The 13,632-nt window shown below is 38.2% G+C and overlaps 1 pseudogene; it reads left to right on the forward strand.

Moving 5' to 3' along the window:
• The first annotated feature begins 12,765 nt into the window (after nt 1–12,765).
• LOC117707315 (large ribosomal subunit protein eL31 pseudogene) lies at nt 12,766–13,176 on the forward strand (annotated as a pseudogene).
• Nucleotides 13,177–13,632: the final 456 nt, after the last annotated feature.

Consider the following 13,632-nt stretch of genomic DNA (forward strand, 5'->3'; position numbering starts at 1 on the left):
CTACCATCTGAAGTCTCTGAAATCATATGTAGGAAGGACAGTGCTGCTGCCTCTACATAAACATCGGGGCTGTGCAGCCACAAAGGCATCTTCTACAGGAGGACCTACTTGAGGACTGCCTGAGAGACCAAGGATTGCTGATGCAGGCAATGGCAGCCTTTCGGGAACTGCTGTTTAGAAGAGATGCTTTCTTGGGATGAATGAGGCAGGGGTGGAGGGTATTAAAAGAGTTTGCAACAGTGTTCAGATGAGTTTGTTTCTCACCTGTTCCAGGAGTCAATTCCATGCCACTCACCTCTAAGCCCCAAGGGTTGGGCAGCAGGAGGTGCAGGGCACAGGCAACAATCATGGTGCTAGATAACATTTCCTCTTTTAAGCTGCTTTTCTCTTTCTTTTGATCACAGGAACTAAAACTGACAAACACTCCCATAAGCTGCCTCTCTTTACGTGTGAGCCCTGCAGCCTATGTGATGCACAGTACCTGTGGGTTCTTGGGCTATCTTGATTAGGTTTATACAGAAGAAACTCATATGTTGCTTAAAATATTCTTGTTGAACATATATGCAAGTATAATTTTTATATGTTGAAGTAAACTGCTTTCATTGAATCTAAATTTCAAAAATCCTTTAAGTTACTGATACATCCATCCAATTGCAAAAGGCTTTATTTTTACGAGAGACTCAAAATAGTAATGGTTTTGTTCTTTAATCTGCTCGTTAATAGAGTATTAGTGGACCACTTGTATTAGCACCTGATGTTTCTGGTAACAGTTATGGGACCGACTCGACTTTATTCATTTGAAAAATGTTAATGTTTCATTTCCATGGAGGCTGTTAAGTTCTTATTTTTATTTTATTTTTGTTATTCTGAAATCTTTGGGGAATAGTTTACCTGTGTATTAGTCTCTTCATGAATTCTACCCTACTTCCCAGTTAAAATAAACAACTTTCCTTTTGCTTTCAGCTGATATTTTTGTTTGCATTTCTTAGCATACTAGCTATGAGTTTTAAGAATGGTTTTTTTTAAAAAAAGCATGCTTGTGGGTCATGTGATTATCTCCTTGCTATGACAAAATGCCTGTCAAGAAACAACTTAAGACAGAAGGACTTGTATTGGATCATAGTCTTAGAAGATCCAAGCTCTCAAGGTGGGGAAGGCATGTCAGTGGGAACACTAGGTGGCTGGCCACACTGTGCAGTCAAGAAGAGAGATGGAGACTGGCGCTCAGTCCCCTTCCTCCTTTTCTGTTCAGTCCAGGGTCCAGTCCATGGGCTGCTGCTACCCACGTTCAAGACGGGTCTTCTTTCCCCTGTTGCACATTTCTGGAAGCAGACACACTCAAACGTGGCTATCATTAATGCCCTAGGGGTTCTTAATCTATTCAAAATGAACGCTGCAATTAACTAATTAACCATAGAATACACATTGCCCGAAGAAAACTGCCAGAAATACGCATTGTTTCTATTTCAGATAATATGGAGATGATTTTGCTGGGGAGGAAGGGACAATTAGAGTCATTGCAATTTCGGCGATGTATGCTAGTGCAGAACCTGCTTTTAAAAGTTTATCTCTGTGTACAAATGGGGATGTGCTCCTAAAAGCCCTCTTCAGGAATTTAAAATTCTTTACACTGTGTGTATGAGGTGGATATCATCTCTATTATGGACAGCTTGGAAATGTGGAATGCATTTTGGATTCTGAGGTAACTCAGTCACTTTGGGCATTTGTATACAGGGTCAGAGGTAATAAACATTTTGCAATAAATGGAAAAGCCTTGAGAAAGAAAGAATTGTGCAGAAAAAAGTCTGAAGTGTCCCACTGAGAGACACCATGAGTAGTGGGCCACTGGATATTGTGCCTTTGGGATTCTTCTGTCTTATAGCTTCTTGATGGGGTAGGTACATGGAGGCCTTGCTTTAGATTGTTAACTGAGCATCTGACCTTGGCTGAAGGCAAATCTTGCTGTGTCTTTGCTTCACAAACAGCTGGAATTGCCTCTTTCCATCTTTCTGACTTACAAGGTTGGCCTACTATTCTGTCTTTAATGATCAGTAGCTGTGCCACCGTCTGAGCTGGCATGTATTTTTTTTGTCCTTTTTCTTATTCACCTCAGCAAGTTCATCCATTAGCTCCATTTGCTGCCAATCAAAGCTGTGGACCATGCACATCATTCTCTGTCACAGATTGGTCATGGCATATATAAAATCGGTGACTACTTATGCCTTGGAGCCCAGGGGCCTTGACAGCAGGTAGATTAAAGAAGCCTTTTAGCAGGACAAGGTCTTTGGTATAATAGTTTAACATTTGCTCAGCACACCTGAGGGGAAGGAGCTTCAGTCATGGTAAGGCAAAGAGCTGAAGATTAATACCAGCTAATCTGAGTGCATCTCTGTTGCACTTCCATTAGCTTTAGAAGTTGTATTGACTCAAATACAATTTGAAATTCTTCATTTCATCTCAAAATATGTGCTTTATATGTTAAATTCTGCTACTGGCTTGTTTCAAATGCTCTTTAGAGACAGATTTTAACTGAAGGATGCCGTTCAAGGAGACATTTAATTATTTATGAATAAATGCATATAATTCTCTATGTAGTGTTGGCCTTCATTTTTCTTCTTCTTTTTGTTTATTTTATTGGGTTTTTATATCTCTACCTCCCTTCCAACCCTTATTCCACCCTGATCCCTCCCACCCTCCAATACTAGAGAGGAGAGAAGGGGCATAGATTCTTTTGACACCTTCCTGCTGATCAGGGGTGTCAAGTTCCTTAAGGTAAGTCCAGTCTTTGTTCTCAAGGTATCTCCAACTTCTTGTCACTTTGCTCACAAACACTTGACAAACCACAACAATAACAACTGATAGCAGTCTCCTTTTTCGGAGAGTATCCTGGTCTTCTCGGGGCTCTGGCATTTATTCCTTCTCCAGAATCCCCAGAATTAAACACTCTGTAGCTGGCAAAATTTATGCCCCTCCTAGAGTATGAGACAATCATAGTTAATGGCTGTAGACAAACCGAAGCAGCATTATATTCCACACCTGGGATTAAAACAAAAGCACATTCACATATCATAACTGGGCTTTAAAAGAAACCCAAATTCTCACTACAATGTAGCATAATCTGAGGCTCATAGGGGAACAAAGAGTGCAACCTGCCCTTGTGTAGACAGAAGCTACCAATCCTCCCTGCCTTCCTGTTTGTTTCAGATCTGGGTTTCTAGGGATTGAAGGTCTTCTCTACCACTAATCATTAAAGCCCTTAAATCTTTCTCACCCACTAAATTTTCTGAAAAGTTTAGCAGACTTTCTTTTTCTGTCTAAATGGCTCACTCTGGACATGTATATCATCTTGCATGTAACAACACCTGGTGGATCACCTTATCTATGAAGACCTGAGTGTGCTCCCCAGAGTCCATTGTGGAAGAAGAGAACTGAGAACCAAGCCCTTCTGAATACCACATGTCCATTGCAGCACATGTGAACCTGCATTCAGTAACACACACACACACACACACACACACACACACACACACACACACGACAGCTACTTTGGATTGAATGAATAGCCCATCCAATGGAGAAAACCATATCCTTAAACAGCCTTTGATCATTTGCTTTCCATCTAGGGATGAGTCCTTGTGAGACTTATGTCCCATTCACATTAGCACATTAGCTGGTGTTGTCATCACATATAGGAATGTTTAAAAACATGTTATGGTTAAAATAATAGCTGAACTACACTGGTGGTAACATTCTATCACTTGGAATCCAGTCCTGAGTCTACCCTTTGGTAGGTAAATATTTAAATAGTTACTGAATTCCCCCTACCTCTTGATTTCTTGATCCATAAGACAGGAATGCCTACTAGTGCTTTTGAGTAAAAATGAAATGTGGATCATTAATATGAATGCAATAGTACTTTAGATGAATATTTAAAAATTACACCTCCTTAGAAACATTGTTTCTTGTACTCATCTAGGTTCCTTGGCTATTTTATGAATTAAGTTGATAAAAGATTCTTTTCAAACACATTCCAATTATCTATTTTTTAACCAATGAATTATTTAAATTTAAATTATTCTTTGACAATGTCATAACATCTTTTATTTTTATCTGAATGGATGTTTGGATGGATTATATATCTATGAACCAAATATTTCTGATGCCCTCAAAGGCCAGAAAATGGCATTGGGTATCTCTGGGACTGGACTGACAAGTAGTTATGGGCAGCCATGTAGGTGATGAGAATCAAGCCAATGACCTCTGAAAGAACAGCCAGTGAATGCTTTAATGACTGAGCTATGTATCAAAACCTATACAATGCATCTTAATTATAATTCAACACCTCAACTTTTTCCTCCAGCTCCTCCTTCTGCAGTAGATTCATCTTCTGGTTTTTGTTTGATATTAATAACCTCCTGGTCTAATTAGTGTCTGGATATGGTGTCATTTACTAGGCATGCAAAGGCTGCAAGTGGCTATCCACCAACTTCAGCTGCCAATAACTCTTCAGACAGGGGTGGGGCAATAGAAGCTTCTCTTCTCTCCATTCTGATTTTTAAAAAAAAATTTATTAATTTTTTAATTTTTTTCCATTCTGATTTTTTAAAAATTAAATAAGGCATAATCTTGTGCAGATCTTATACAGGTTCCCACAGTTGTTGTGAATTCATGTATATAACAGCTATGACAAAGGTTTAAGGAGAGGAAAATTATTAATTGCACTCACATAGAAGTCTTACAAAAATGTGCAACTCAAAGAACAGAGCAGCTGCTCAAGGTTTATAGAATCCTAGTTAGCATTGAGCTGTCAGCTTGATACAGCTGAGAGTCACCTACAAAAAGAGTCTCAACTGAGTAATTGTCTTTATCAAGTTGTTCTCTGGGTATGTCTGTGAGGGATTTCTTGATTGCCTTAATTGATATGGAAGGACCCTGAAGATCGGCAGGTAACATTTCCTGGGCAGGTGGTTTTGAGTAGTCTGTGAGGGAGCCAGTAAACTACATTCTTACATGGCTTCTGCTTCAGGTTTCTGCTTGAGTTCCTTCCTTGATTTCCCTCAACAATGGACTGGGATGTGGAAGTGTAAGCCAAATAAACCTTCCCCTCCTACATGACACTTTTGGTAAGAGTGTTCTACGGCAGTAACAGAAAGGAAACTCAGACTCATATCATTCCGAGCTCTAGGAATAGCTAAGGGGATATAGGCTTAGCATACTGAGTGGGAGCGGGGATGACGGATTATGAAAAGTGAAAGAGTGCAGGAAATATACACTAAATCAAGGTCTGTAGGTAAAATTGTTGTTCTGTAGATAAAATCTGCCAGGTAATAAAAGATGTCTCAGAAAATATTTTCCTGATATGGACATTGGGTAAACAAACTTCCCTTTATAAATGTGATTTCTTTCACAAAAGAGAAATTTATGCCTTATTTTTATGTAGTTAAGAGAGAGATGTAAGGGATATTTCATGTGTTGTAAGGTGTTGAAAGTGTCTTTCTTTTAGTTAAAAAAACAAAAAAACAACAGTATCTATAAGTGGAATATGTTTTGCAACTCTTGAGAGCTTGGTGGGAACGCCAAGAATGAAGATTTTATTGATCAATTAAAGACCAGTCAGAGAATCAGGAAGACCAACTACATATCTTCACCTCTCTTCCAGCTCCTTGGAATCCCCTAGTGCTATAGCAGTCCACCTGCTATACTGCTAGCTACTGCCCACCCCCACCCCCACCCCCACCCCCACCCCCACCCCCACCCCTCACCCTCACCCCCACCCTCACCCCCACCCCTCACCCTCACCCCCACCCCCACCCCCACCCTCACCCCCACCCCCACCCCCACCCTCACCCTCACCCCCACCCCCACCCCCACCCCCACCCCCACCCTCACCCCCATCCCCACCCTCACCCCCATCCCCACCCCCAAATGGTATGCTATGATACACAAGTGACCCTAAAAATTCCACTGAGACATTCCTTTAGCTGATAATAGAAACAAGTGGACATAAGAGAGTCTTGGCTGGTCATATCCTCAAGAGAGGATTATGAAGACACCAGGATATATTACTAGAGGGTTAATGACTAGAAGCCACAGCTGGAAGTCAGTGTTTGATAAGTGAAAGGAAAGTTGGTTAAAATATTGTATAAAACTTAAGATACTTTGGCTTCTTCTTTTCTAATATTTATCCCCTGTATCTCCTTCATTTGTCTTAGTGCCCAAGCTAAGACTTCAAGTATTATGTTGAATAGATATGAAAAGAGTGAACAATCTTGTTTGTTCCTGATTTTAGTGGATTTGCTGTGAGTTTCTCTCCATTTAAGTTGATACTGGCTATAGGCTTCCTGGACACTGTCTTTATTATGTTGAGGTATTCCCCTTGTATCCATCATCACTCCTGGACTGTTATAGTGAAGGTGTGTTAGATTTTGTCGAAGGCCTTTTCTAAATCTAGTGAGATGATCATGTAGTTTTTGTCTTTTGGTTTATTTATATTGTGGATTACATTTATCAACTTATGTATGTTTGAGAGTATACATAAATGACTCTAAAAATTCTGTCAAAAAACCCTCCTACAGCTGATAAACACTTTCAAAAAAGTAGCTGAATACAAAATTAACTCACAAAATCAGTAGCCCTCCTATATACAAATGACAAATGGACTGAGAAAGAAAGCAGGGTAGCAACACATTTTATAATAGCCTTAAATAGTATAAAATATCTTGGAGTAACTCTAACCAAGCAAGTGAAAGAGTTGTGTGATAAAAACTTCAAGTCACTGAAGAAAGAAATTGAAGAAGCTATCAGAAGATGGGAAAACCATCCATGCTCATGAATCAGTAAGATTAATATAGTAAAAATGGCCACCCTACCAAAAGCAATCTACAGATTAAATACAATCCTCATAAAAATTCCAACATAATTCTCCACAGATCTTGAAAGGACAATTTTAAGCTTCGTATGGAAATACAAAAAGTCCAGGATAGCTAAAACAATCCAAAAGAATAAAAGAACTGCTGGAGTTTTCATTATCCCAGATTTCAAGTTACAAGGCAATAGCAATAAACACAGCGTGGTTTCTAAGAAATTATAATCAAGAAGTATGTTCTTTGCTAATGACAGATGGTAAGGTAGTAGATATGGATGAGAGGGGATGTGGAATGGGCTGAAAGAAGTACAGGATGGAGAAACAACAATCAGGATATATTATGTGATAATGTAATCTATTTTCAATTCAAGGGGGGAAACCCAGCTTGGTATTGGCAAACAAAACAAAACAAAACAATCAAACAAACAAACACATTGATTAATGGAATTGAATTAAAGACTCCAAACATAAATCCATACACATGGAAACCTAATTACACACACACACACACACACACACACACAGAGAGAGAGAGGAAAAAAGACAGCAATGATACTGGTCAAACTAGATGGCTGGATACAGAAGAATTCAAATAGATTCATACTCATCACCTCACACAAAACTCAAATCCAAATTGATAGAAATAAAAAACAAAAACCTCAACAACAAGAACAACAAAAACAACAGATAATCTGAACCTGAAAGAAGCTAAAATGGGGATTCTTTTTGAATTCATTAGTCCAGGGAATGACTTTGTACATAGAACACCATTAGCACAGGCAGTAAGATGAACAAAAAAAAATGAGACCTCATGAAACTGAGAAGCTTCTTCATGACAAAGGACACTGTGATTAGAACAAAGCTGCAGGCTACAGAACTGGAAACATTTTTATGAGCTCCACACTTGATAGAGAGCTAATGTCCAAAATATATAAAGAAATAAAAACTAGATATCAAGAAAACAAATTACCCACTTTAAAAAGTAGGATACAGATCTAAACAGAGAATTCTCAAAAGAGGAAACTCAAATGGCTGAGAAACGCTTTTTAAAAAAAAAAAAATGCTTAACATCCTTAGCCATTGGGGAAATGCGAATCAAGGCTACTTTGAGATTTCATCTTACACTCATCAGAATGCTAAGATCAATAAAACAAGTGACATCTCATGCTGGTGAGGATGTGGAATAAGGGAAATTCTAATTCATTGCTGGTGGGAACACAAACTTGTACAGCCACTATAGAAATCAATGTGGTACTTCCTCAGGAAGATGCGAATCAATTTACCTCAAGATCCAGCTATGCCACTCATGGGCATATACTCAAAAGATGTTTCATCCTATGACAAAGACACTTGTTCAACCTTGTCTATGGCTGCTCTAGTCACCACAGCCATAAATTGGAAACAACTAAATGTTCCTTAACAGAAGAATGGATAAAGAAAGTGTGGTACACCTACACAATGGAGCATTACTCAGCTTAAAAAAAATGAAATTTACAGGTGAATGGATTGAACTAGAGAAGTCATCTTGTCACCCCAACTACAGAAATAGAAATATACTATGTATTTGATATTATACATATTTCAATAATATAAGGACATTAGCTGTTAAGTCAATGATAACATAGAAACACAATGGTTATATAGAGAGTAAGGAACCAAGGGGAACAGAGAGATCTCATTAGGAAGCAGAAATAGAATAGATAGTTATTATAAATGGATGGGGTTTCTGTAACAGGAGGACAATTGGTGAGGGAGGTAAAAAGGAGATAAGAGAAGGAATATTGGGAGAGACAGCTAAAATTAAAGGTCTTTTGAGTGGTAGAATGGAAACCTAATACAGTAGAAGCATATATATATATAATACAGTAGAAGCATATATATATATGCTTCTACTGTATTAGGTTTCATATATATATATATATGTATGTATTAGGTTTCCATATATATATATATATATATATATTCCATATATATATATATACAATCTAAATAAATTTGTCAAATAATGAGGAAAGACAGAGTCCTAACAATCTATCTCTTATCACCAAATGAAGCAAGCACCGAGTTCCAGGATTGGGTTACATATAATTAAACTTTTGGCCAACGAGATCATATGGGAATCTACAAATAACACAGGCTATTGCCAAGACTATATAGATTGTTGTCAAACCGACAACAAGGTCCCATTGCTGAAGACAGAACCTACACAACTCACTGAACATGGAGAAGTCAAGCTGGTGCCTACATGGAGCCTTCATCCCTGAGTTCTAGCACCTTTGGTACAGAAAGGTACTCTGCATGCTACCAAAAGAGAAACATAAACACCAACTCAGCCTTTGATCTACAATGCTGTCCTGCCTGCAAAATATGCTAGGACAATGGTGGCACAGGGAGTGACCAACCAATGTCTGATTTGACTTAAGGCCCACTCCATGAGATGGAGCCCATATACAACACTGCTCTGGTGACCAAGAACCTGAGATAGATAGCTCAGAGATATAGGGAAAAAATCAAATACTACTGTGCCATTGCCAAAAAAAAAAAAAAAAAAAAAAAAAAAAAAAAAAAAAAAAAAAAAGTAAAAATAAAATGACTCCTAATGATGTTCTGCCATACTCATAGATCAGTGCCTGGCTCAGCTGTCGTCAGAGAAGCTTCCTTCTACAACCAATGGGAGCCAATATAGAGACACACAGCCAGACATTATGCAGAGAGTGATAAATAAACCTTGAAATACTCAGCCCTAAAAGGAATGTCTTCATCAAATCCCTCTTCTTAGTGCTCAGGGAACCCCATAGAAGAAGGCACAGGATGAGTGTAAGAGGCAGAGAGGATGGAGGAAAGCAAGAAAATAAGACCATTTAAATTAACATGAGCAAAGCTCAGATGAACTCACAGAGACTGAAGCAGCAAGCACTGGATCTGCACCGTCTGAACCAGGTCCTCAGCCTATATATTATGGCTTCTAGTTGAGTATTTTTTTTTATGGGATTCCTGAGTGTGTGAACAAGCTGATCTCTGGTTGTTGTTGTTTTTTAAAACTTTCTCTTAGGTTCATTTCCTTCTGTTAGTTTTGGCCACTTCTGATGTGTTAGGTTTTATTTTCTCTTATTATAATTTAATTTATTTTATTTTATCATATCATTATCCCTAAGAAACCAGTTTGAGTGGATTTGGACTGAAGGAAAGGTAGGGAGGACCTGGGAGGAGTAGAGGGAGGAGAAACTATAATCAGGAGATTAAATCTATTTTGGATAAAAGGGGGAAAAGATCCACGTGCACTGAAAACCTGAGGAAAGAGAACCCAATGCCGTGGCTATGCGGTACTCTGGAATGGTTCTGTTGTGCTGACACTTTTCTGTGAATTGTTTGCTTCAACATTCCTGCTCTTCCCGGTCTGTCCAGATAGAGGAATGATGGTAAGAAGATCAAAAAAAGAGAGTTGTGTTCATACCACGAGCTGTTTGCCTGCAAGTACCAATTGTTTTATTTCCACCATTCCTCCCTCTATCTATCTAATCAACAGTGACTGCACATCTGCAAGTGTTAAGTATCATTAGCAGTAATAACTCCCATTTTTTAGACATTGACTTGTGCCAGCCACTGTACCAGGAGCTTGTGTGTCAACTCCTTCTGCATACTTTGGAAGCTACTGATATTTTTTCCCCATTCAACGGAAGAGGATTATGTACATTCACTTGTATAAGACTTCACTAAGAGACATGATAGAACTAGCACTTAACCCCAATGTCTTTCTCCAGAGCCCGCTATGGTAAGTGCATCAATCATCCCACTTCCATTGACTTCACAGATCTTAAATCATGTGTATCCAGGGGTACTGCATGAAGGAACACAGCAGTCAACAAAAGGGATAACAAAAATAGTTTTTTCTTCATTAGAAGGATCAAAGTTACTTGTTAGTTCAATTTGTGCTACTGACTTTCTAAGGAGTTGAAAGACTTGGTTCCAGAGGGATTTACACTGTACAGCAGAGACACGAGCAGTACAGACCTCAGAGTGGAACTTCGCATTGAGAAGGCTGTACAATAGGGAACCCCCATAGAAGCTCCAAGCTGATCCGATCTTAGCATGCTTCAGAAAGAGCATGTTGTGTTGATTTAAAGCAAATCATATCTATGCTTAAAATAGAAACAGGTTTATATTTTGACTTTAAGAGTGTGTCTGATGTTGACTATGTACAATTATATATGGCAGACATTGTTGTGTTTTTAAATTTTTACATTCTGACATTTTAATGTTAAGATTGTTGTTGTAAGCACAATTAACTGGGATGACTTTTAAATATCATGTTATTTTCAACTTCTCTCGTTGAGGTGTGGTAATGTTTCCTCTGTTATGGTTAAGATACTTTCCCAGTTCATTTTTTCATTTACCCATTTCTCATGGGTAAGGTTCTGTTTGATCTCAGGACCCTACGTGGTGTGGTTCTGTGAAGGGCCTCGTTTAGTTTTCTAAGTAGAAAACAAGAGGTTAACAGATTGGAGATATCTTAAATGTTTAGTGATGACTAGTCTTGCTTTCATAATTCTGCAATATTAAACTAAGCTCTTTCTGTGGGAAGCTATTTATACGGATAAAGTTGTTTTTCCGTACTAGTTCATTCAAAACTTTCACCCATCATGATAAAATGCGGGAGGGTGAGGTTATTATGTAAACCTTTAGCGTAGATGTAAGCCATAAATCAAAACCCTACAGTGAGCACATTCTAGACTGCTTTAAACATACAATTAACTGATTGGAGGCTTCAGCATGAATGGCTTAAATCAACATGTAGGTTCAGAATCACAAAGACTTGAAGTTTTAAATCCTTGTTTTTGTTTTATGAGCCAGGAAGCTTGCCAGTAGAGCTGTTTTGATGCCTCAAAAGAACAAGGAGCAGAATAACCATTGATAATCAGTTTTTTTTTTTTTTTTTTTAAAAATAAACACTGAGGGGTGAATGAAAAAATGGGTTAGTATGTAGTAAATAAAAACTCTATTATCAATTAATATTCATGGAATACAGCAGCCCAGTCACTAAAAATACACCAAATACATATTTCACTTGGAAACCAATTAAAGATTAATTTGTAAATTAAAGTAGAAAAGCGACCCCTAACATTTCTATACAATAACTATTTTCTTAAAGATGCATGACGTAACATTTTGTTTTCTATCTAAATGTTGTTTTTGTGGTAGAGAAGGCAATATTGAATTATTTGAGCTGGGGATATAGCATAGTTGTAGAATTCTTAGTAAACCCTGTCTTCAGTCATCATCATACAAAAAATGCACACGTATGATATTCCCGAAGACACAATCACTACCTTTGGAAGGTCTATTAATGTCAGATATAATATAACCAATGAGACTGTGGAATATGCTAATTCTTGTGAAAAAGTAACCCAATAACATTGACTATTAGATGTCTTTCCCACTTTTATTGTAAGTTTATTTGCATGTAACCAAATTCTTTGTTAAAATAAGTAAAACTGCAGTTATCTTCATGATGAGATCAAGCCCAGCAGCAGCAGCAGCAGCAGCAGCAGCAGCAGCAGCAGCAGCAGCATCCAGATATAGGTTTGTTTAAAGGCTCCACCATTCAAACTGAGGAGGTACGGTCCTGAATAGAATGCTACTGAGTAGGGTGGATATTTATATGGATGTTACCATAGAGATCTTTTTTGTTGTTGTTGTTTTCCAAAAAATAAAACTCCACTAATTCAAAAAGAGGGCTACAGCAGGCAGGAGGTGGGATAAAGTAAATAGAGACTTAATTAAAGAATTTCTTCTGGTGAATGTGCACTTTCTAGAGTTAGATTGACTTTTTTGCATACTTAAATATGTTTTTTTTCTAGTTGTACGGCTAGGCGACTTTCCATCCCATAATCCTCCGTGCCCTTCTTTTCCAACTTGGGCCCCACAATGGCTCCCACAAAGAAGGGTGGAGAGAAGGGCCGTTTTGCCATCAACGAGGTGGTAACCCGAGAATACACCCTCAACATTCACAAGTGCATCCATGGAGTGGGCTTCAAGAAGCGTGCTCCTAGGGCACTCAAAGAAATTCGGAATTTCGCCATGAAGGAAATGGGGACTCCAGATGTGCGCATCGACACCAGGATCAATAAAGTCATCTGGGCCAAGGGAATAAGGAATGTTCCATATCGCATCGAGTACATTTGTCCAGAAAACGTAATGAAGATGAGGATTCACCGAACAAGCTCTACACATTGGTAACTTACGTACCTGTTACCACATTCAAAAATCTACAGTCAATGTGGATGAGGACTAACCTGCTAAATGTCAAATAAAATTGAAGAACTGCATATATGTATATGTATGTATATGTATGTATATGTATGTATATATATTCATATATGTATGTATATGTACATATATATGATACATATGTATATATGTGTATATATATGTTTTTTCATCAAGTCTAGAGAGTCTTTCTTATAGGCCATTCTATGCATTTTTACAGCATGCCCTGAGTGTGTGTGTTTGTGTATGTGTGATATTTATATTTAAAAATCTGATAACTAACGGTTTAGGTGTGCTTATGTTATGCAATTAGTTCTGTTGGCAGGCAGTCTCAATAGCAGTTTTAATGTGTAATTCACTTGAACCTATTAAAAAAGACCTTGGTAGGTGTTTGAAACAGTCTGAATTAGCCTCAGAAGCCTCAGTAGGTGTTGTTATTTTAATGAAGGTTTGATTTGGGGATCAGGTTTGGTAAGACCTAAGTGCTTTGTCACTTTGGG

This window comes from Arvicanthis niloticus, chromosome 4 (assembly GCF_011762505.2).
Source record: "Arvicanthis niloticus isolate mArvNil1 chromosome 4, mArvNil1.pat.X, whole genome shotgun sequence".
Taxonomy (NCBI): domain Eukaryota; kingdom Metazoa; phylum Chordata; class Mammalia; order Rodentia; family Muridae; genus Arvicanthis; species Arvicanthis niloticus.